General features: G+C 42.5%; 5 non-coding genes across 5 annotated transcripts; all 5 read right to left on the bottom strand.

Annotated features, from left to right (window-relative positions):
- Nucleotides 1-186: 186 nt before the first annotated feature.
- Nucleotides 187-258, bottom strand: trnap-ugg (transfer RNA proline (anticodon UGG)). Its single transcript has one exon. It is a non-coding gene; the product is annotated as a tRNA-Pro (tRNA).
- Nucleotides 259-2509: 2251 nt separating this feature from the next.
- Nucleotides 2510-2582, bottom strand: trnaf-gaa (transfer RNA phenylalanine (anticodon GAA)). The gene has a single exon. It is a non-coding gene; the product is annotated as a tRNA-Phe (tRNA).
- A 106-nt stretch (nucleotides 2583-2688) lies between these two features.
- Nucleotides 2689-2762, bottom strand: trnai-aau (transfer RNA isoleucine (anticodon AAU)). Its single transcript has one exon. It is a non-coding gene; the product is annotated as a tRNA-Ile (tRNA).
- An 18452-nt stretch (nucleotides 2763-21214) lies between these two features.
- On the bottom strand, nucleotides 21215-21287 carry trnaf-aaa (transfer RNA phenylalanine (anticodon AAA)). Its single transcript has one exon. It is a non-coding gene; the product is annotated as a tRNA-Phe (tRNA).
- A 106-nt stretch (nucleotides 21288-21393) lies between these two features.
- Nucleotides 21394-21467, bottom strand: trnai-aau (transfer RNA isoleucine (anticodon AAU)). The gene has a single exon. It is a non-coding gene; the product is annotated as a tRNA-Ile (tRNA).
- Between the last annotated feature and the right edge of the window lie 1554 nt (nucleotides 21468-23021).

Consider the following 23021-nt stretch of genomic DNA (forward strand, 5'->3'; position numbering starts at 1 on the left):
CAGAGTGCTGACCATTACACCATGGAACCGAAACTGCTTGGTTGGAGGCCAACTTGGAAACAGATAGCTCTCTGGCTGTGGGGAACAGTTATATAGAGAGGTTGGAACCCAGTGATTTTTGGTCAATGGCCCGCCTCAAAAAAGGGAAAAGTGAGACAATAAAGCTTCACGTTTTAACCTAAACTAGGGCTCATCCGGGATTTGAACCCGGGACCTCTCGCACCCAAAGCGAGAATCATACCCCTAGACCAACGAGCCTTCTTGCCCAAAGCCAGGAAAAAAGAGCTATTTCAGCATCAACAAAAGAAGGAACATGAACTAACGTGGAAGCAATCAAAGTCCTCGAGACAGTGTGAAAGGCTAACGAATGCAAGTTGGCCTCTTAATTGACCTAAAAATGGGGCTGTATCTAACATGTAGAGGGATGTTAGGGAGGACAGCTGAAACGGTCAGATGTCACTTAGACCAGCGGGTCTCAATTCCAGTCCTCCCGCCCCCTGCTCTTTACATTTTGTAAGTTTCTCGTATAGCTTTAGACATTTGTTCCATTCGAACGTAAGTGCCCTGAGAACTGGACATCACATGACATCCCTCCGTGATTCAAGTTCAAAGCGTATATATACGTTAAATTATAGTGAGTAATACAGTGGTGTATCGAGGTATACAGAGGTAAATGATGTCAAACTTCTCCATGTGTGAAGAAGTTGCGCAACACAAATCCGTGAACCAATGTTCCAAAGTGAAGTATACTTTGACGGAATTCCCCTGCTCAGGGAGTGGGGAGCAATGAACACTGTGTAGGGACCATGTCAATCACTAGGAGCTCACTTCTAATGAGCTGATTCTAATGAGCTGATTCTAATGAGGGGAATTAGCTCAAATGGTAGAGCGCTCGCTTAGCATGCGAGAGGTAGCGGGATCGATGCCTGCATTCTCCAAGTTGGCTCCTGCCCTCCTGTCCTGGAGGCATCCCTGCCCTGCACAATTCGCATTCCCCCTCATCTAACACACCTGTTTCAAATCATCAGCTCATTAGTAGAGACTGCAAGACCTGATTTGGGTGTGTCTAATAAGGGAGACATACAAAATGTTCAGGGCAGTGGTGCCTCCAGGAAAGGTTTGAAAACCATTGCCCTAAAGAGACCGACTGAGCGTTGACGCAATGCTGCCACACTCCCACGTTAGCTTTTTTTGGGCTCACAGCTGCCAAAAAGTATTTCAGACATGGTCCTGTGCAAATTGGTTGCAAAACAGTGCCATTTTACGCACAGTTCCCTAAAGCAGTGGTTTTCAAACCTGTCCTGGAGGGACAGCCTCTTTGCATCAAACCCGTCATTCCCAGCTATGCTCGTCATTCTTGAAAGGCCAGGGGAATTAGCTCAAATGGTAGAGCGCTCGCTTAGCATGCGAGAGGTAGTGGGATCGATGCCTGCATTCTCCAAGTTGGCTCCTGCCCTTTTACTCACACATCCCTAGATCAGTGGTTTTCAATCCTGTCCTGGAGGCATCCCTGCCCTGCACATTTCGCATTTCCCCTCATCTAACACACTTGTTTCAAATCATCAGCTCATTAGTAGAGACTGCAAGACCTGATTTGGGTGTGTCTAATAAGGGAGACATACAAAATGTTCAGGGCAGGGGTGCCTCCAGGAGAGGTTTGAAAACCATTGCCCTAAAGAGACCGACTGAGCGTTGACGCAATGCTGCCACACTCCCACGTTAGCTTTTTTTGGGATCATAGCTGCCAAAAAGTATTTCAGACATGGTCCTGTGCAACTTGGTTGCAAAACAGTGCCATTTTACGCACAGTTCCCTAAAGCAGTGGTTTTCAAACCTGTCCTGGAGGCACCCCTGCCCTTCACATTTTGAATGTTTCCCTCATCTAACACACCTGTTTCAAATCATCAGCTCATTAGTAGAGACCGCGAGACCTTATTTGGGTGTGTCTAATAAGGGAGACAATAAAAATGTGCAGGGCAGGGGTGCCTCCAGGACAGGTTTGAGAACCACTGCCCTAAAGAGACAGACTGAGCATCGATGCAATGCGGCCACACTCTCTACGTTAGTTAATTTTTTTGGACTAAAAGGTGCCGAAAAGTATTTCAGACATTGTCTTGCGCAAACTGGTGGCAAAATAGGTCCCACCGAAATTTGAACTCGGATCACTGGATTCAGAGTCCAGAGTGCTAACTATTACACCATGGAACCTTAACTGGTGCAGCTGTTGCTCACAGGGCCACAAACACTGCCACCATCGCCAAACTAGTGCTGTTTTATCTTTTCCTGCGGCAAGAAAGCACACAGGCTCCACCAAGATTCGAACTCAGATCGCTGGATTCAAAGCCCAGAGTGCTGACCATTACACCATAAAACCGAAACTGCTTGGTTGGAGGCCAACTTGGAAACAGATAGCTCTCTGGCTGTGGGGAAGCAGTTATACAGAGAGGTTGGAACCCAGTGATTTTTGGTCAATGGCCCGCCTCAAAAAAGGGAAAAGTGTGGGAGCTGTTGCCGAAACCCGGGATCGAACCAGAGACCTTTAGATCTTCAGTCTAACGCTCTCCCAACTGAGCTATTTCGGCTACATCAAACCTCTGCTTAGCAAGCAGTGATTTCAGTGAGATCACCCTACTCTTTGTCAGAGCTGAAGAGCAGAGCAGAGATGAGCCCCCAGAAAATAAAAACAGCTAACCAGTACGGGGATCGAACCCGCGACCTTGGCGTTATTAGCACCACGCTATTACCAGCTGAGCTAACCGGCCTGGCTTAGCCACCCGTGTCTGCTTGATTGGAAAAAACCTGCCATAATGTTTGTGAATGCAATGAGACAATAAAACTTCACGTTTTAACCTGAACAAGAGCTCGTCTGGGAATTGAACCTGGGACCTCTCGCACCCAAAGCGAGAATCATACCCCTAGACCAACAAGCCTTCCTGCCCAAAGCCAGGAAAAAAGAGCATCAACAAAAGAAGGAACATTGAAATAACGTGGAAGCAACCAAAGTCCTCGAGACAGTGTGAAAGGCTAACGAATGCAAGTTGGCCTCTTAATTGACCTAAAAATGGGGCTATATCTAACATGTAGAGGGATAATAGGGAGGACAGCTGAAACGTTCAGATGTCACTTAGACCAGCGGGTCTCAATTCCAGTCCTCGCGCCCCCTGCTCTTCACATTTTGTAAGTTTCTCGTATAGCTTTAGACATTTGTTCCATTCGAACGTAAGTGCCCTGAGAACTGGACATCACATGACATCCCTACGTGATTCAAGTTCAAAGCATATGTATACGTTCAATTCATAGTGAGTAATACAGTGGTGTATCGAGGTATACAGAGGTAAATGATGTCACACTTCTCCATGTGTGAAGAAGTTGCGCAGCACAAATCCGTGAACCAATGTTCCAAAGTGAAGTATACTTTGACGGATTTCCCCTGCTCAGGGAGTGGGGAGCAATGAACACTGTGTAGGGACCATGTCAATCACTAGGAGCTCACTTCTAATGAGCTGATTATCCGAATCAGGTGTGCTAACAAAGAGAGACATGCAAAACATGCAGACCTGGGGGGAGCGAGGACTAGAATTGAGAACCGCTTCCTTAGACTTTAAGTCAGTGTGAGAAGTTGTCTGAATGATCCGAGTGTTCCAAGGTAGCCTACATAATACAAGAATATACACACTTGCATACTGGCATAACAAGACCGAGAAGGTCCTTAAACACAAAAGCTTAATCTCTTTGTTAATTTGACAACATAATCTCGGCCAGTGCAAAGGAGCAAGCCCAGAGGAGGGACAGCCTCTTTGCATCAAACCCGTCATTCCCAGCTATGCTCGTCATTCTTGAAAGGCCAGGGGAATTAGCTCAAATGGTAGAGCGCTCGCTGTGCAAAGGAAGGGGTCCAATCTTTGAGCCCCGCACGCAAGCGAAAAAGACGCAGAACACGTGAAAACGCCGAAGGATTTCCCCTGCGGCAATACTCGGGGTATATGTTTTTGCGTTTTGAAGAGTTGTTATTACATGTGAAACAATTCTACCCTCCGCGGCCTGGATTCGAACCCGTGCTCTCTCAGATGAGCCGTGACGTCATATGTCCACGACGTGTATTGTTAAGCGTGCAATAAACCGAGACTTTTATTTTGTTATCTATGACATACCATTGATTGCTTTTATACTACATAGATTTGTGTGTGTGTGTGTGTATTAAAAAAAACTTTTTTCATGTTTGTGTTTAAATAGAATTAATAAAAAACGTTTCTTCAAATATGTTTTGTGTGTGTGGATATGATTTGATTGATATGATTTAGCAGATTTTTTTTTATCTGATCAAAAAAATGTTCTATTAAAATGAATACAAACACATACACACAATATAAAAAGAACAATATAAAAGAGTGGGCCCAAGTAATATATACAAAATGTTTTATTAAAATGAACACACACATACATACACACAATATAAAAAGGACAATATGATAAGAGTGGGCCCATATAATATAAACAAAATATATACAGGATAGATATAATGTACTTGTATAAAAAAAAATATGAAAAGAGTGGGCCCATATAATATAAACAATATATATATATATATATATATATATATATATATATATATACAGGAAAGATATTATGTACTACTTATATTAAAAAAATATATATGAAAAGAGTGGGCCCATATAATATATACAAAATATACACAGGAAATAAATTATTTACTATGGAGGCGGAGTTTGTCATTTATTTTGCCTGCCGCTGTTCTGCCAACCAATCATCTAAAGTTTTTCCATTAGAGGAGCGTGAGCAAAATGTGGCATTCCCATATCGGCTATGACCAAACTCTTTAGTTTTGGGCTGCCCACATTCGCTGCACTTGTTAAAAGTTACCCCTCGCACATACTTCCTCTTATGGACTCCGCTTTCCGTCTCCAGGGCCCGCCGGCGCCTGTTCCTCTGGGTGTAACGGGACACAGAAGCAGCAGGCGATGGAGCAGGCGCTGGAGCAGGCGGAGCTGGGCCTGGACCGGATGTCAAAGCACCAGAAGATGAAATCACCATCGACACAGTCATGTCTGGGTTAAGGACTAGTGTGCCTAACAGTGACCCAGGTGCTGAAATGGGCTGCACAACTCCTGCTGCTGTGGGGACGGGTGCGATAGGGCACTCCCTTTTGGCAGCAGTGGGCCGGCGACCCGGTCGCAGAATTGGAGCCTGTCCTTCTCGATTTGGCGGGAGGATAAATTGATGTTTTGGGCCTGATGTTGATGGCACGTCATCCAATTTTTCCCTCGGCAGAGGAAGCTGCATATCAGCCACATCAATTGGGTCAGATGGAGTCAGTCCCTGGGCAAGGACACTCATTTGCTGATTCTTCTGCTGCCGTTGAAACCTGAAAGTAAATTACTTGTAAAAAAAAAAAAAAAAATATATATATATATATATATATATATATATATATATATATATATATATATATATATATATATATATATATATATATATATATATATATATATATGTGTGTGTGTGTGTGTGTGTGTGTGTGTGTGTGTGTGTACAGAAGTATTCAGTTCCCTGGAACCAAATAATGTGCCTTGCTTACCACTGAATGAGTGTCCTCTGGTTCAGCTCAAACAGCTGGATCATTGTTTCATCCATCAGCCTTAGGAAGGGGTCCAATCTTTGAGCCCCGCACGCAAGCGAAAAAGACGCAGAACACGTGAAAACGCCGAAGGATTTCCCCTGCGGCAATACTCGGGGTATATGTTTTTGCGTTTTGAAGAGTTGTTATTACATGTGAAACAATTCTACCCTCCGCGGCCTGGATTCGAACCCGTGCTCTCTCAGATGAGCCGTGACGTCATATGTCCACGACGTGTATTGTTAAGCGTGCAATAAACCGAGACTTTTATTTTGTTATCTATGACATACCATTGATTGCTTTTATACTACATAGATTTGTGTGTGTGTGTGTGTATTAAAAAAACTTTTTTCATGTTTGTGTTTAAATAGAATTAATAAAAAACGTTTCTTCAAATATGTTTTGTGTGTGTGGATATGATTTGATTGATATGATTTAGCAGATTTTTTTTTATCTGATCAAAAAAATGTTCTATTAAAATGAATACAAACACATACACACAATATAAAAAGAACAATATAAAAGAGTGGACCCAAGTAATATATACAAAATGTTTTATTAAAATGAACACACACATACATACACACAATATAAAAAGGACAATATGATAAGAGTGGGCCCATATAATATAAACAAAATATATACAGGATAGATATAATGTACTTGTATAAAAAAAAATATGAAAAGAGTGGGCCCATATGATATAAACAATGTATATATATATATATATATATATATATATACAGGAAAGATATTATGTACTACTTATATTAAAAAAATATATATGAAAAGAGTGGGCCCATATAATATATACAACATATACACAGGAAATAAATTATTTACTATGGAGGCGGAGTTTGTCATTTATTTTGCCTGCCGCTGTTCTGCCAACCAATCATCTAAAGTTTTTCCATTAGAGGAGCGTGAGCAAAATGTGGCATTCCCATATCGGCTATGACCAAACTCTTTAGTTTTGGGCTGCCCACATTCGCTGCACTTGTTAAAAGTTACCCCTCGCACATACTTCCTCTTATGGACTCCGCTTTCCGTCTCCAGGGCCCGCCGGCGCCTGTTCCTCTGGGTGTAACGGGACACAGAAGCAGCAGCGCTGGAGCAGGCGCTGGAGCAGGCGGAGCTGGGCCTGGACCGGATGTCAAAGCACCAGAAGATGAAATCACCATCGACACAGTCATGTCTGGGTTAAGGACTAGTGTGCCTAACAGTGACCCAGGTGCTGAAATGGGCTGCACAACTCCTGCTGCTGTGGGGACGGGTGCGATAGGGCACTCCCTTTTGGCAGCAGTGGGCCGGCGACCCGGTCGCAGAATTGGAGCCTGTCCTTCTCGATTTGGCGGAAGGATAAATTGATGTTTTGGGCCTGATGTTGATGGCACGTCATCCAATTTTTCCCTCGGCAGAGGAAGCTGCATATCAGCCACATCAATTGGGTCAGATGGAGTCAGTCCCTGGGCAAGGACACTCATTTGTTGATTCTTCTGCTGCCGTTGAAACCTGAAAGTAAATTACTTGTAAAATATATATATATATGTGTGTGTGTGTGTGTGTGTGTGTGTGTGTGTGTGTGTGTGTGTGTGTGTGTGTGTACAGAAGTATTCAGTTCCCTGGAACCAAATAATGTGCCTTGCTTACCACTGAATGAGTGTCCTCTGGTTCAGCTCAAACAGCTGGATCATTGTTTCATCCATCAGCCTTCGACTGTTAAGCACCAGGTCTCGGATGTGGTGGTAATCTGAAAGGATTTTAGACCACCTGGGGGTGCAAACTCCAGCCTTCTTGGTCGGTGACTTGTGTAAAGCACACAGCTTCATACAAATGGCCTCAACCAAGCGACTGGTGCTGGGCCACTGTGCTGGACCCCCAGGATGTCCAATCAGACACCGTTTCACACTCTCCACACCCGGTGTGACTCCGGACCGCTTCGGTGCCTTAAAGCGCCCATGTGTCAGCTGAGGCTGATGTCGAGGCTGATAGTTGACCCGCTGTTTATCAACGCCAGGGAGAGCTGTCCACAGCTGGATGGCCTCTGTCACCTGCAGGTCGGTGAGGTAAGGAGCCTCACGAAGACCCACCAGGAAACCAGCCAGATCCTGGACCTTGTCCCACCCAGCGATGCCATCAGGTCCAATGACTGCTCCCTAGGAAATGCAGATTAGTGTTAATATACACTTTCAGTCAAAAGCCTTTGAACAGAAATATTTTTTTACATTTTTTAAAGAATTCTGCTCAACAAGCCTGCATTTATTTTATTCAAATACAACAAAAGCCATTATATTGTGAAATAATTTTACTATTTAAAATAAAAATGCTTTCTATTTGAATATAGTTTAAAGTGTAAGTTATTTCTGTGATGCTCAGCTGTATTTTCAGCATCATTCCTCCAGTCTTCAGTGTCATATGATCTTCAGAAATCATTCAGATATCCTGATTTGTTGTTCTAGAAACATTTTTTTTATTGATATTATTATCAATATTTAGAACAGTTGTGTACATTTTGTTCAAGATTCTTTGATGAATAGAAGGATCCAAGATAAGAGTTTATCTGTAATGAAAAGCTTTTTTAACATTATACACTATACCATCCAAAAGTGTGGAGTCAGACCATTTAAATCATTATATATTTAGTATTAAATTATAGAAATTAATACTTTTATTTAGCAAGGACGCATTAAATAGATGATAAAGACATTTATAATGTTACAATGTATACTGAACTTTCTATTCATCAAAGAAACCTAAACAAAAAATCTCTAGGAGCTATTTTTAACCTAATAATAATAATAATAATAAAGCACCCGGCACCCGGTTTTTTTAGCAGCAAATTGGAATGATTTCTGAAGAATCGTGTGCCCTGAGTAATGATGCTAAAATTCAGCATTGAAATCACAAGACTGAATTACTTTTTTAAATATATTCAAATGGATAGCAGTTATTTTAAATAGTAAAAATATTTCAAAATATTACTGCTTTTGTTGTATTTTGAATCAAATAAATGCAGGCTTAAAGAAAAACACCTTGCTTGTAGTGTATTTGGAATAAAACGAGACTGAAACAAAATAAAGCCCTTAGAGTGTCTTACCTGAGCCTCGCCGGAGACACTGCTTCCAGTGTCAGATGGCTGTGACAGCACTGAAGAGGCAGGGGCAAGATGCTGTCCCTCTCCTCCAGATGATGCGGACGGCTCAGCCAGTGATGCTGGGGACTGAGGCAGAGGCAAAGATGAGGGGCTGTTTCTGAGATCACGGCAGGGGTCATCCTCATACAGCACTGGAACTGTGATGTCCTCCATGCTCTCTTCCTCAAACCCCTCATCTAGCAGGTCCTGATCATCAACCTGCTCCACCAGCCGGTCTTCCTCCTCTGGGTTCTGGAGCACTGGAGTCAGTGTTTTGCCAGTCTGGCTGTAAAGGTACTCAATTCCCAGCAATTCACCTACATTAATAAAATAATAAAAAAAAGAAAAAAAGTGCTCTTAATAATTTATCAAGTACATTGGAGGCTAAATAGATAACTTAATAGAATATTGCAAAAGAACAAATTAAATTTCTTACCTGTATATGCTCCAGGAGGGCGATAGCGCTCATCCCAGGGCTTCCCAAAGACTGTTCGGCTAAGCCGGTCCACAGCCTCTCTCATGGCACTGCCATATGTCCGAATGAAGGACGCCCGTTTTATGGCATCTTCCATTTGGTCATCATTCCACCGCATCAAGCCCTCAAGGAGATAGGCCTGAAAATGCGCATCGCTGGCACTTGTTCCTAAAAGTTAAATAATATTAAAAAATATATAAAAAAGGGTTTTATATGTCACATTTGTACAATATATGTACTACACATAAGGTGCTCTGAAGTAACTTGTATACTACATTTAATAGAGTTGTGTAACTAAATTAAAAATGATTGTCACTTATTCCTGTATTACTAGTGACTTGTTAGTCAAGACAGCTTTCTCAATGCTAATGACATTAAAAAGTAATTGTAATGTAGAGTGTGACATTTATTAATGCGGCATTACTTTAAAGTGATGGAAGCAGTTACAGTGCTTATATTTTCTACAGAAAAATAATAATCCATATGCATGTAATACCTGGAATAAAATGGTTCAGGTGGAGGTGGAACGACTCCAAGGAGGTAGAGCCACGAGCACACCTGTAGCAGCACAGCTCCACGCTGCCTTTCTCCTCCACCCCCCTGGTCCTCCTCCGGCAGTGCAGTGCCAACTCCCTCCGGGTAATGCGAGCACTGACCGCCTTTTCTGAGATGTGGCCAGTCTTCTTTGCCGCCAGGTCACTCTCTTTTGCAGAGCGAAGAGCAGCCACATCCTCTGGATCCCACTGAAAGATGCACGTGGACAGACGTGCCATGAAGATCCCGTAGAGTGGATGAGCAGCAAATCTGGACACCTGCAGCAAATCACCGCATGAAGTGCCAGATGTCGAGGCGCACTACAAGCTCATCCCACTCCGAAAACATGATCTTCACCTGCGATTGGCCATACTGACTGCAGCAGTCCCTGTCCACGTAGATCACTTTTGGGGCTGCCTCTCCTGCCTCTCGGTAGCGTTTCATCAGACCAGCTGCCATGGAGTCCAGTCCATGTCCCTCGGCAGCTGTCAGCACAGAGACAAGGACCTGGCCGTGTTCATTTCCGACATTTGTGCACCAGGCAGCTGTTCCTGAAGCAGCACCGGCAAATTTCTTTGTAACCTATTGGGAAAAATAAAAGATGTGCTCTTTATGTATGCACATCACACACATATCCATATCTGGCAAATTTCTGGATATAAACAGGGCTTTGATACCTTTTTTGTCGAATCCATCTTGAGAACACAGCCAAAGACAGATGTTAATTTGGCCTTGACCTCGTGCAGTCGCCCCAGAACATCCCTGGCATACACGGCTAACAGCCACTTAGGTTTAGGCAGGGCAGGTAAAAGTGGAGGATCAGCAAACACAGGAGGCTGCACAAGGGAGGACCTTGTGAATGGTTCGCAGGCATTCAGGTACTGCAAGACACGCTGTGTCCATGCCTCACTGTGCTGTTCCATCAGCTTCCTGTAAAGCTGAGTCACACTGTTGCCCAGTGTCCATGAGTATCTAAGGAAGCAACAGTATAATCATGCAAATGCTTTAGTTGGTAAAAAATAACCCATATAAAAGCACCTAATAATGAATGATTGTCATTATGAATTACCTGTATGTCAGCAAAGCTGGAAACTGACTGCGGTGGCCCATATCCAGCTGTCCTAGGATGTCCTCAGACCAGGCAGGATATTTCTTTTTGCAGCGTTTGCACTCCAGATACTCAGTGGCAAGGTCATACCACCCGTCGATGTCCAAGAACTTACGCACGGTACGGTAAATTCCTGCCGCTGTTAGTCTGTGCTTACCACAGTCTGGGCGAACACAGACAAGAGGAAATAACCACATCTTCAGCGGCATCCATAAGAAAAGGGGCCGACAGAGGAAGAGGTCAGGTGAGGCAGGGGGCTGAGTGTTTATTAAAGGGGGCTGAGGAGGATAACACCAAAGTTTCAGCTGGGACACTAGTTCTGACTTGCCGGTTCGTGGGTTGGCCTTAAATAGTGTGTTCCGGATCCACTCATGCTGGAAAGGTGGAAGTTGATCTTTCCAGTGACTTGGAAGCTCAGCTGGTGGCTGGTGATGTGAAGGAGCTGGTGCCTTGGCAGTTTCCACTGATGGAGATGGACCAGCACAGTCCTCTGAGTGAATAGTAAAAAAAAAAAAACAATAAGGATGACTGTTGCATTTGATAGTAATATGCCATAAATGCAGCGCACAAACAGCCTGCAAAGCACAATTTTTGGACAAATATTCATAATTATTATGTTATATTTAGGAACAAGAGTGAAGAAAGTGGTACTAGTGTTAAGGAAGCAAAGAACACAGCATACACTATATTAATTTAAGGAGAATGGAATCAGTGCAGCTCACTGAGAATGAGGATCAGATGGAATGGAGGAAGGAAAATGTGGTGTGATGAATTAAGTGTAAAGCAACGAAGCCCACGGACATGAAGCATACACACAGATAGAGTAAGGAAAAACTGTTCCTCTAATCATTAGAACAATGAATCTCCACCATCCTGTCTGCTCAGGGAGAGCTGAAGAGTGTGTGAGAAGAGCAAGCGGTGTGAAAAAGTTATCTGGTGATTATCTAACAACGGGTAAGTTCGGAAACGCAAATAAATACACTGACACCTTGAAAAATCCTTACGGTTTTGAAGTGCACTCAAAGAAAGCATCCCGCTTGAGGCATGATATGATATAATTCTGTATTGTAAACAAAACATATTTTAAAATGTTGATTATTTTCCCCCAAGAAATAACGCTTCTCAGTGTGTTTTCACAAAACATTCTTGTAATATGTGCATTTGTGTCATATGCCACACCTGTATTTAGCTGTGCTTCACATTGTGATGCAGCAAATACCAGCTCCTCATCGTCATCTTCAGCAGTGGGAACGGACTTGCCTGGAGCACAAATGTTAAAACTATCATTGTGAACAATACACAGAGACAAACATATGTAAGATGGTGCTTACTTACCAGTAGCGAAAAGCTGCATGGGGGGCAAATGTTTGGCTGGGGGTTCTGCTGCTGGAGGAGGTAAAGTGGACTGCAATAATGGATCTGGAAACGGCAAGTTGACAAGTTTGCCATAATGATAAATTAATATATGTAGAAATGCTGTAGGTAAAATTCTATATTCACACTCCTACTCACAGGGTTTAACTGGTGATGTGAGTTTTTTCGCCAGCAGTGAAGGCGACAAATTTTTGCCACGTGCCAACAGCACTTTCACAGTTGCGGTCTTCTGTACACCAGTTTGGATAGCTGCAGGTGGAGGTGCAGTGGTTGCAGAAGCACTGGAGGTTGCAGCGTGAGGTGCAGGCTGACGTACGCTGGTGCCCACAGCAGAAGCCCGTCTTTTCAGGACATATGTCTTGTAAATGGCCATGTTGGTTTTGGGCCTGGCATCTGCCTTAACGAGGTACCTGATGAGTGCTTGAGCCTCCTTGCTCTGGTCCTCATAAACATCTTTCATGGACCGGCCCTGGAAGTCACCAAACTCCACCATCAAGCAGCCCTGGTCTCCAGTTGCCCGGGCTTCTGCCTGCATTTCCTGCTTCCTCTGATACTTCTCCACTTCTTCTGCCATCTCTCTAATTTGAGAAGAGTACTGTAGGAACAGTTGTTTATTTTCTGACAGGGGTGTTGTCTGCGCCGTCTCATTGGAAATGCTGAGCACCAAATACACGGCATACCCCAGAGAGTTTTCCAGGAGCCATCTAAATCTCTGGCCCTGGTACTTCCCAAACTGAAGTTTGCAGTGAGCCAGTACTAAAAACTGGTCACTGGGGTCTCCACCGTTTGTGCTGACAAAAGTACTGGCCTCTGACAGCACCTCCTCCTTAGGTTTGGCCCTTCCAGACTCCACATTTTCAAGGCGCCTCGCCTCCGCCGAAGGTGCCATGAGGAGTCGACTTGATGTTGCCGATTGCCGTTGAAAAGAGGGATATGCATACATTTTCTGAAATGAAAATCAGAAAAAGACTACTACCTTTTGCAATCTAAAAGACACCTGTATGTTAAGTGTGTAACAATAATTTAACAAGCTACGCATAAACTATATTACTGTGGTAATAAGCATGGCCATGACATAAACTGTCCTGAAGTTGAGTTTTCTACAAAGGACAGGAATCCCTGACATATAAAATATGTAACGTCAATATGAAGTCTGAAATTTCCTTTTATTTTCAATGCTGTCATCTTAAACCATGATTACACACACACCAGGCTACAAAATATTACATTAAATATATCATACTTCAAATGTTGTCATCTTACCCCAGGGTTACACCAGGTGCTTTTACCTCTTAAAATCTCAGCCATTTTTCTGTGTTTTTAACTTTCTGGTCTACCTAAATTAAAATGAGCACTATTCCCACATACTTTGGCCCATATGGATACATTTGGCCTTTTTTTGTTTGTTTTTAGTTAAGACTCTCAATGTTTTTTTTATAAAAAAAGTCATTATTATTACATTATTTTAGAAAATATCAATTATTTCTTGGTAAATGCAGTTTTCCATATCTCCACAACAATTTGGTAACGATTTTTACAATTAAAATGTGTGTGTGTTATTATGTGTTAATACCAAATATAAATGTAAATAGTTTAATCATTATTTTCATTCATAGGGCCCAGAAACCATGATTTCTTAGACAATAAACACATCATTGTTGACAGTAGCATATCTTATCTGATCATTTATCATGTGAAAAGTTACAGGTTCACAGGTACTGAAGAAAGCATGAACTGTACACGCTAGCTAGCTATACTGACACGATTCATTTTCCAAAAATACACACTGTATATGAACAAATAATGACCAGTTTTCAATGAATAAAGTAATAGCCTTAACTTTAACAAAGATGACAACAACGGCGATTGGTCAAAAGGAGGCCACAGGAGAGAAACGCGATTGATCAAAAGTAAGCCACGGAAGAGAAACGCGATTGTTCAAAAGTAAGCCACAGGCGAAACGCGATTGGTCAAAAGTAAGCCACAGGCGGAACGCGATTGGTCAAAAGTAAGCCACAGGCGAAACGCGATTGGCTCATGTGGGCTTACTTTGGGCTTACTTTGGCTCAGTCGGTGGGAAGCAGTAGGCGCGAGAGGTAGCGTGATCGATGCCCGCATTCTCCAAGTTGGCTCCTGCCCTTTTACTCACACATCCCTAGATCAGTGGTTTTCAATCCTGTCCTGGAGGCATCCCTGCCCTGCACATTTCGCATTTCCCCTCATCTAACACACCTGTTTCAAATCATCAGCTCATTAGTAGAGACTGCAAGACCTGATTTGGGTGTGTCTAATAAGGGAGACATACAAAATGTTCAGGGCAGGGGTGCCTCCAGGAAAGGTTTGAAAACCATTGCCCTAAAGAGACCGACTGAGCGTTGACGCAATGCTGCCACACTCCCACGTTAGCTTTTTTTGGGCTCACAGCTGCCAAAAAGTATTTCAGACATGGTCCTGTGCAAATTGGTTGCAAAACAGTGCCATTTTACGCACAGTTCCCTAAAGCAGTGGTTTTCAAACCTGTCCTGGAGGCACCCCTGCCCTTCACATTTTGAATGTTTCCCTCATCTAACACACCTGTTTCAAATCATCAGCTCATTAGTAGAGACCACGAGACCTTATTTGGGTGTGTCTAATAAGGGAGACAATAAAAATGTGCAGGGCAGGGGTGCCTCCAGGACAGGTTTGAGAACCACTGCCCTAAAGAGACAGACTGAGCATCGATGCAATGCGGCCACACTCTCTACGTTAGTTAATTTTTTTGGACTAAAAGGTGCCGAAAAGTAGTGATGGCAAAATCGAGGCCTCGTGAACCAATGAAAAAGTTGAACCAAATGTGCCATATTGTTTCGAGGCTTCGAATCAATCCGACACCCGTCTCAACGGTGACACCTAGTGGTCACTTGCAGGTGTTGATCTGAAACAACCTTGACGAGCCATTAAAAAAATGTGTTGTTTTTTTATTATTATAATGTTCTAATATGTGAAGCTTGTAACCTATAGGCTCCTCACTGTGCATAATGTTATTTTGGTCATGAAAAATGAATATTAATAAAAGAAATCAAGCCACAATGTGTCACTTTTTTAGAGATTTTTATTCAAAAATATTAATTTATCTGCTGTGGAAGGACTTAGCCTACTTCTTTTTTTACAGATAATTTCTCCAGCCTTTGAAAAAATCCTCTCACAAGGGACACTTGTTGCTGGCATACAAAGATATTTTTTGCAAGGACATACAAATGAGGAAAGATTACTGCTCTCTCTTTCCAGTAAGTTAGTGGATCATGAGTTCTGGGCAAATACGCATCGTTGATGTATTTTTTCACTTCCACTGTGGCATCAGCTGTAGCATTGTGTATCATCTTGGTTTGATGGATGCGAGTATCAAAAAAATCCCATAAACTGTCCTGTGTTTCTACTGGTGTTGATGTTGATGGTGATGGTGATGATGATGATGATGATGGGTGTGATGTTGACATTTCTGGGTCTGAATAAAAATGAAAACAGCAATTAGTAACAAATCCTAAACTGACGGCATATATGAAGGATATATTATATTACATGATTCAGATTACATAACATAACACAGACTGAAACTGCTCACCAGGATTTGTGTTTGAACGCATCAGTGAAGCACACTCCAGTGTGATATGCTTTTCAGCTTCCTGGGCTTTGGCAGCATTTCCAAATGCCACATTTTTGAACCTTGGGTCCAGCAGTGTAGCCAGTGCCAAGGCTCTAAAACTCTCATAACCTCCACATCTGGAGTGCAGACCTTCTTGCAGATGTGAGCCTATGAGCCAAAACAGGAGAAACACATATTTATAATAATGACAATAATATGACAGTTATGGCCAATCACATGGGTAGTATGGTCATTGTGGCCTACCTAATTGAACAGTTGATTCCTGCGTTGCATTTCCTTTTTTCTGTGCAAGCTTGTGCTGCAACATCCTGTACAGTGGTATAAGCTTTGAAGCAGACACTCTCTTTTCCTCTGACATCTCTGTTGTTGCGAGTTTGAATGGTTGCAGTATTGACAATGATTGTTCAATAATGTCATAATCAATACTTGTCAGGGAAGCAGTATCGTTGTTTAAGTTGGAAAGTGCAGCAGCCACTGGTTCACGTTGGTCATACAAGCGCTGTAGCATGTCAAATGTGCTGTTCCATCTCGTGTCAACCTCCTGTATCAGTTTCAGAGTTGGTCTTCCCATCAAGCTCTGCATCTCCACAAGCTTGTCCTTTGCTTTGCAGCTGGATCTGAACAACCCCACTATCTTTCTGGCCTTCTGGCGTATTTCATTGATGACTGGGGTTTGATCTAGTGCCTTTTTCACAATCAAATTTAAAGTATGAGCAAAACATGGGACATGGCGAAGGTGGAGTAGCTGGGCACTTAGGATCATGTTAGATGCATTGTCAGTCACCATGCACTGAACTTTGGAGGTTATTCCCCACTCAGCCATTAGCAAGGCTTTAGCCTCCATGAGATGCTGGGCTGTGTGGGTTTGGTAAAACCTCCTTACACCCAGTACAACAGTTGCCATTTTTGCCTCTGGTGTTATGTAATGGCAAGTCACACCAAGATATCCATCCATATTAATGGAGGACCACATGTCAGCTGTAAGGCTAACAAATTCGGCCTTTTGTAGGTCCTCCATTGTCTTCTCCTTGGCTTTGTTGTACTTTTTACTGACCATTATTTTAAGCACCTTCCGGGATGGGAGGACATAGCTTGGATCAAGCTTGTTCACAAATGCCCTGAATCCCTCATCATCCATGATGGTGAAGGGCTGCAGATCCTTCACCACCATGTTTATAAGAGCCTCATCCAATTCCCTCTGTCTGACTTTTAAAAGAGAAGACAAAACATACTTTCAGACAAATACATTGGAAAAATACAGCTTCAATTAGTGCACATCTATTAAAAGTATAGCCTACTGGTTCATTATTTGGAAACCTTCCAGTATTTATAATCAGTGCTTTATATAACTTATAAACTTTATAAACAGTGTCCCAAAAGGTTGTAATTATATTTCAATTATAATTATATCCCAAACAATGCATACCTTGCTTAGATGGCCCAGCAGTGTCAGTAGCAGGCCTAGGTACAGGGGGAATGCCATCCTCTGCACCCTGCAAAATGGCAGGATGAGTGCTCCTCAAATGGCGCATCATGGATGATGTATTGTTGCAGTAGGCTAGCTGCCGATCACAATACACACATCTCACTTTATTTGGGGTTTCTAAATGGAAATGCTCCAACACCACAGATGTACGGCATCTCTTCTGGGGAGCTTCCATTTTATCTATCTATCCAAATCTATCTATCTATATATGAATCAATCTATGTATCTAGATATGTATCTATAATCTATGTATGTATCTATAATATATGTATTTATATATGTATCTATAATCTATCTATATATGTATCTATCTATAATATATGTATTTATATATTTATCTGTAATCTATCTATATATGTATCTATCTATTAATCTAGCTGTCTATATATATTTATATCTATGTATCTATTAATGTGTCACTATATGTATACTCTGTCTGTCTCTAGCCTCTCAGTCAATGTGTTGTGTAAATTTAAATCTAAGTCAAAATGCCTATAACTAATCTATAACTAATCAAATCGCACTGTCACTATATCACCAAAAATCCGCTATCTCAAAGTCAAACTCCTCTCACAAAAACCCACGAGGTCAAAATGTAATGGTCATGACCCGAGTGTTCCAAGGTAGCCTACATAATACAAGAATCCATACACATGCATACTGGCGTAAAAAGACCGAGAAGGTCCTTAAACACACTGTATATGAACAAATAATGACCAGTTTTCAATGAATAAAGTAATAGCCTTAACTTTAACAAAGATGACAACAACGGCGATTGGTCAAAAGGAGGCCACAGAAGAGAAACGCGATTGATCAAAAGTAAGCCACGGAAGAGAAACGCGATTGTTCAAAAGTAAGCCACAGGCGAAACGCGATTGGTCAAAAGTAAGCCACAGGCGGAACGCGATTGGTCAAAAGTAAGCCACAGGCGAAACGCGATTGGCTCATGTGGGCTTACTTTGGGCTTACTTTGGCTCAGTCGGTGGGAAGCAGTAGGCGCGAGAGGTAGCGTGATCGATGCCCGCATTCTCCAAGTTGGCTCCTGCCCTTTTACTCACACATCCCTAGATCAGTGGTTTTCAATCCTGTCCTGGAGGCATCCCTGCCCTGCACATTTCGCATTTCCCCTCATCTAACACACCTGTTTCAAATCATCAGCTCATTAGTAGAGACTGCAAGACCTGATTTGGGTGTGTCTAATAAGGGAGACATACAAAATGTTCAGGGCAGGGGTGCCTCCAGGAAAGGTTTGAAAACCATTGCCCTAAAGAGACCGACTGAGCGTTGACGCAATGCTGCCACACTCCCACGTTAGCTTTTTTTGGGCTCACAGCTGCCAAAAAGTATTTCAGACATGGTCCTGTGCAAATTGGTTGCAAAACAGTGCCATTTTACGCACAGTTCCCTAAAGCAGTGGTTTTCAAACCTGTCCTGGAGGCACCCCTGCCCTTCACATTTTGAATGTTTCCCTCATCTAACACACCTGTTTCAAATCATCAGCTCATTAGTAGAGACCACGAGACCTTATTTGGGTGTGTCTAATAAGGGAGACAATAAAAATGTGCAGGGCAGGGGTGCCTCCAGGACAGGTTTGAGAACCACTGCCCTAAAGAGACAGACTGAGCATTGATGCAATGCGGCCACACTCTCTACGTTAGTTAATTTTTTTGGACTAAAAGGTGCCGAAAAGTAGTGATGGCAAAATCGAGGCCTCGTGAACCAATGAAACAGTTGAACCAAATGTGCCATATTGTTTCGAGGCTTCGAATCAATCCGACACCCGTCTCAACGGTGACACCTAGTGGTCACTTGCAGGTGTTGATCTGAAACAACCTTGACGAGCCATTAAAAAAATGTGTTGTTTTTTTATTATTATAATGTTCTAATATGTGAAGCTTGTAACCTATAGGCTCCTCACTGTGCATAATGTTATTTTGTTCATGAAAAATGAATATTAATAAAAGAAATCAAACAACAATGTCTCACTTTTTTAGAGATTTTTATTCAAAAATATTAATTTATCTGCTGTGGAAGGACTTAGCCTACTTCTTTTTTACAGATAATTTCTCCAGCCTTTGAAAAAATCCTCTCACAAGGGACACTTGTTGCTGGCATACAAAGATATTTTTTTGCAAGGACATACAAATGAGGAAAGATTACTGCTCTCTCTTTCCAGTAAGTTAGTGGATCATGAGTTCTGGGCAAATACGCATCGTTGATGTATTTTTTCACTTCCACTGTGGCATCAGCTGTAGCATTGTGTATCATCTTGGTTTGATGGATGCGAGTATCAAAAAGTTCCCATAAACTGTCCTGTGTTTCTACTGGTGTTGATGTTGATGTTGATGGTGATGGTGATGATGATGATGATGATGTGTGATGTTGACATTTCTGGGTCTGAATAAAAATGAAAACAGCAATTAGTAACAAATCCTAAACTGACGGCATATATGAAGGATATATTATATTACATGATTCAGATTACATAACATAACACAGACTGAAACTGCTCACCAGGATTTGTGTTTGAACGCATCAGTGAAGCACACTCCAGTGTGATATGCTTTTCAGCTTCCTGGGCTTTGGCAGCATTTCCAAATGCCACATTTTTGAACCTTGGGTCCAGCAGTGTAGCCAGTGCCAAGGCTCTAAAACTCTCATAACCTCCACATCTGGAGTGCAGACCTTCTTGCAGATGTGAGCCTATGAGCCAAAACAGGAGAAACACATATTTATAATAATGACAATAATATGACAGTTATGGCCAATCACATGGGTAGTACCAACATGTGATTGGCCATGTGATTGGTAGCATCTCTTCTGGGGAGCTTCCTTTTTATCTATCTATCCAAATCTATCTATCTATATATGAATCGATCTATGTATCTAGATATGTATCTATAATCTATGTATGTATCTATAATATATGTATTTATATATGTATCTATAATCTATCTATATATGTATCTATCTATAATATATGTATTTATATATGTATCTGTAATCTATCTATATATGTATCTATCTATTAATCTAGCTGTCTATATATATTTATATCTATGTATCTATTAATGTGTCACTATATGTATACTCTGTCTGTCTCTAGCCTCTCAGTCAATGTGTTGTGTAAATTTAAATGTAAGTCTAAATTGCCTATAACTAATCAAATCGCACTGTCACTATATCACCAAAAATCCGCTATCTCAAAGTCAAACTCCTCTCACAAAAACCCACGAGGTCAAAATGCGTTTATTTCACTTTTATACAGATGTGTGATTGTGTGGTCTGTTCCCGACTGTTCCAATCAAACGCTGATTCGGCGGACCACACCTGATGAAACAATTAGTGAAACACTTCGAGGCTTCGTTTGGTCATAGTCACGTGACATGGGTGTTTCGAATCACGCTTCGGATCAGTGTTTCGACACATCTGTGCTTCGGGATCTCGCAAAGCTTCGGAACGACTGTTTCGCTTCAGCCATCCTTACCGAAAAGTATTTCAGACAAACCATTACACCATGGAACCTTAACTGGTGCAGCTGTTGCTCACAGGGCCACAAACACTGGCACCATTGCCAAACTAGTGCTGTTTTAGCTTTTCCTGCGGCAAGAAAGCACACAGGCTCCACCAAGATTCGAACTCAGATCGCTGGATTCAAAGCCCAGAGTGCTGACCATTACACCATGGAACCGAAACTGCTTAGTTGGAGGCCAACTTGGAAACAGATAGCTCTCTGGCTGTGGGGAAGCAGTAATACAGAGAGGTTGGAACCCAGTGGTTTTTGGTCAATGGCCCGCCTCAAAAAAGGGAAAAGTGTGGGAGATGTTGCCGAAACCCGGGATCGAACCAGGGACCTTTAGATCTTTAGTCTAACGCTCTCCCAACTGAGCTATTTCGGCTACAACAAACCTCTGCTTAGCAAGCAGTGATTTCAGTGAGATCACCCTACTCTTTGTCAGAGCTGAAGAGCAGAGCAGAGATGAGCCACCAGACAATAAAAACAGCTGGCCAGTACGGGGATCGAACCCACGACCTTGGCGTTATTAGCACCACGCTCTAACCAGCTGAGCTAACCGGCCTGGCTTAGCCATCAGTGTCTGCCTGATTGAAAAAAACCTGCCATAATGTTTGTGAATGCAATACAATAAGACAATAAGGCTTCACGTTTCAACCTGAACAAGGGCTCGTACGGGATTTGAACCCGGGACCTCTCGCACCCAAAAAGAGGATCATACCCCTAGACCAACGAGCCTTCTTGCCCAAAGCCAAGAAAAAAGAGCAATACCAGCATCAACAAAAGAAGGAACATGAACTAACGTGGAATCAATCAAAGTCCTCGAGACAGTGTGAAAGGCTAACGAATGCAAGTTGGCCTCTTAATTGACCTAAAAATGGGGCTGTATCTAACATGTAGAGGGATGTTAGGGAGGACAGCTGAAACGGTCAGATGTCACTTAGACCAGCGGGTCTCAATTCCAGTCCTTGCACTCCCTGCTCTTCACATTTTGTAAGTTTCTCGTATAGCTTCAGACATTTGTTCCATTTGAACGTAAGTGCCCTGAGAACTGGACATCACATGACATCCGTCCATGATTCAAGTTCAAAGCGTATGTATACGTTCAATTCATAGTGAGTAATACAGTGGTGTATCGAGGTATACGGAGGTAAATGATGTCACACTTCTCCATATGTGAAGAAGTTGCGCAGCACAAATCCGTGAACCAATGTTCCAAAGTGAAGTATACTTTGACAGATTTCCCCTGCTCAGGGAGTGGGGAGCAATGAACACTGTGTAGGGACCATGTCAATCGCTAGGAGCTCACTTCTAATGAGCTGATTATCCGAATCAGGTGTGCTAACAAAGAGAGACATGCAAACATCCAGACCTGGGGGGAGCGAGGACTAGAATTGAGAACCGCTTCCTTAGACTTTAAGTCAGTGTGAGCAAAAGAGGTGAGAAGTTGTCTGCATGATCCGAGTGTTCCAAGGTAGCCTACATAATACAAGAATCCATACACATGCATACTGGCGTAACAAGACCGAGAAGGTCCTTAAACACAAAAGCTTAATCTCTTTGTTAATTCGACAACATAATCTCGGCCAGTGCAAAGGAGCAAGCCCAGAGGAGGGACAGCCTCTTTGCATCAAACCCCGTCATTCCCAGCTATGCTCGTCATTCTTGAAAGGCCAGGGGAATTAGCTCAAATGGTAGAGCGCTCGCTTAGCATGCGAGAGGTAGCGGTATCGATACCCGCATTCTCCAAGTTTTCTCCTGCCCTTTTACTCACACATCCCTAGATCAGTGGTTTTCAATCCTGTCCTGGAGGCATCCCTGCCCTGCACATTTCACATTTCCCCTCATCTAACACACCTGTTTCAAATCATCAGCTCATTAGTAGAGACTGCAAGACCTGATTTGGGTGTGTCTAATAAGGGAGACATACAAAATGTTCATGGCAGGGGTGCCTCCAAGAAAGGTTTGAAAACCATTGCCATAAAGAGACCGACTGAGCGTTGACGCAATGCTGCCACACTCCCACGTTAGCTTTTTTTGGGCTCACAGCTGCCAAAAAGTATTTCAGACATGGTCCTGTGCAAATTGGTTGCAAAACAGTGCCATATTACGCACAGTT

The sequence above is a fragment of the Carassius carassius genome, chromosome 8, assembly GCF_963082965.1.
Source record: "Carassius carassius chromosome 8, fCarCar2.1, whole genome shotgun sequence".
Taxonomy (NCBI): domain Eukaryota; kingdom Metazoa; phylum Chordata; class Actinopteri; order Cypriniformes; family Cyprinidae; genus Carassius; species Carassius carassius.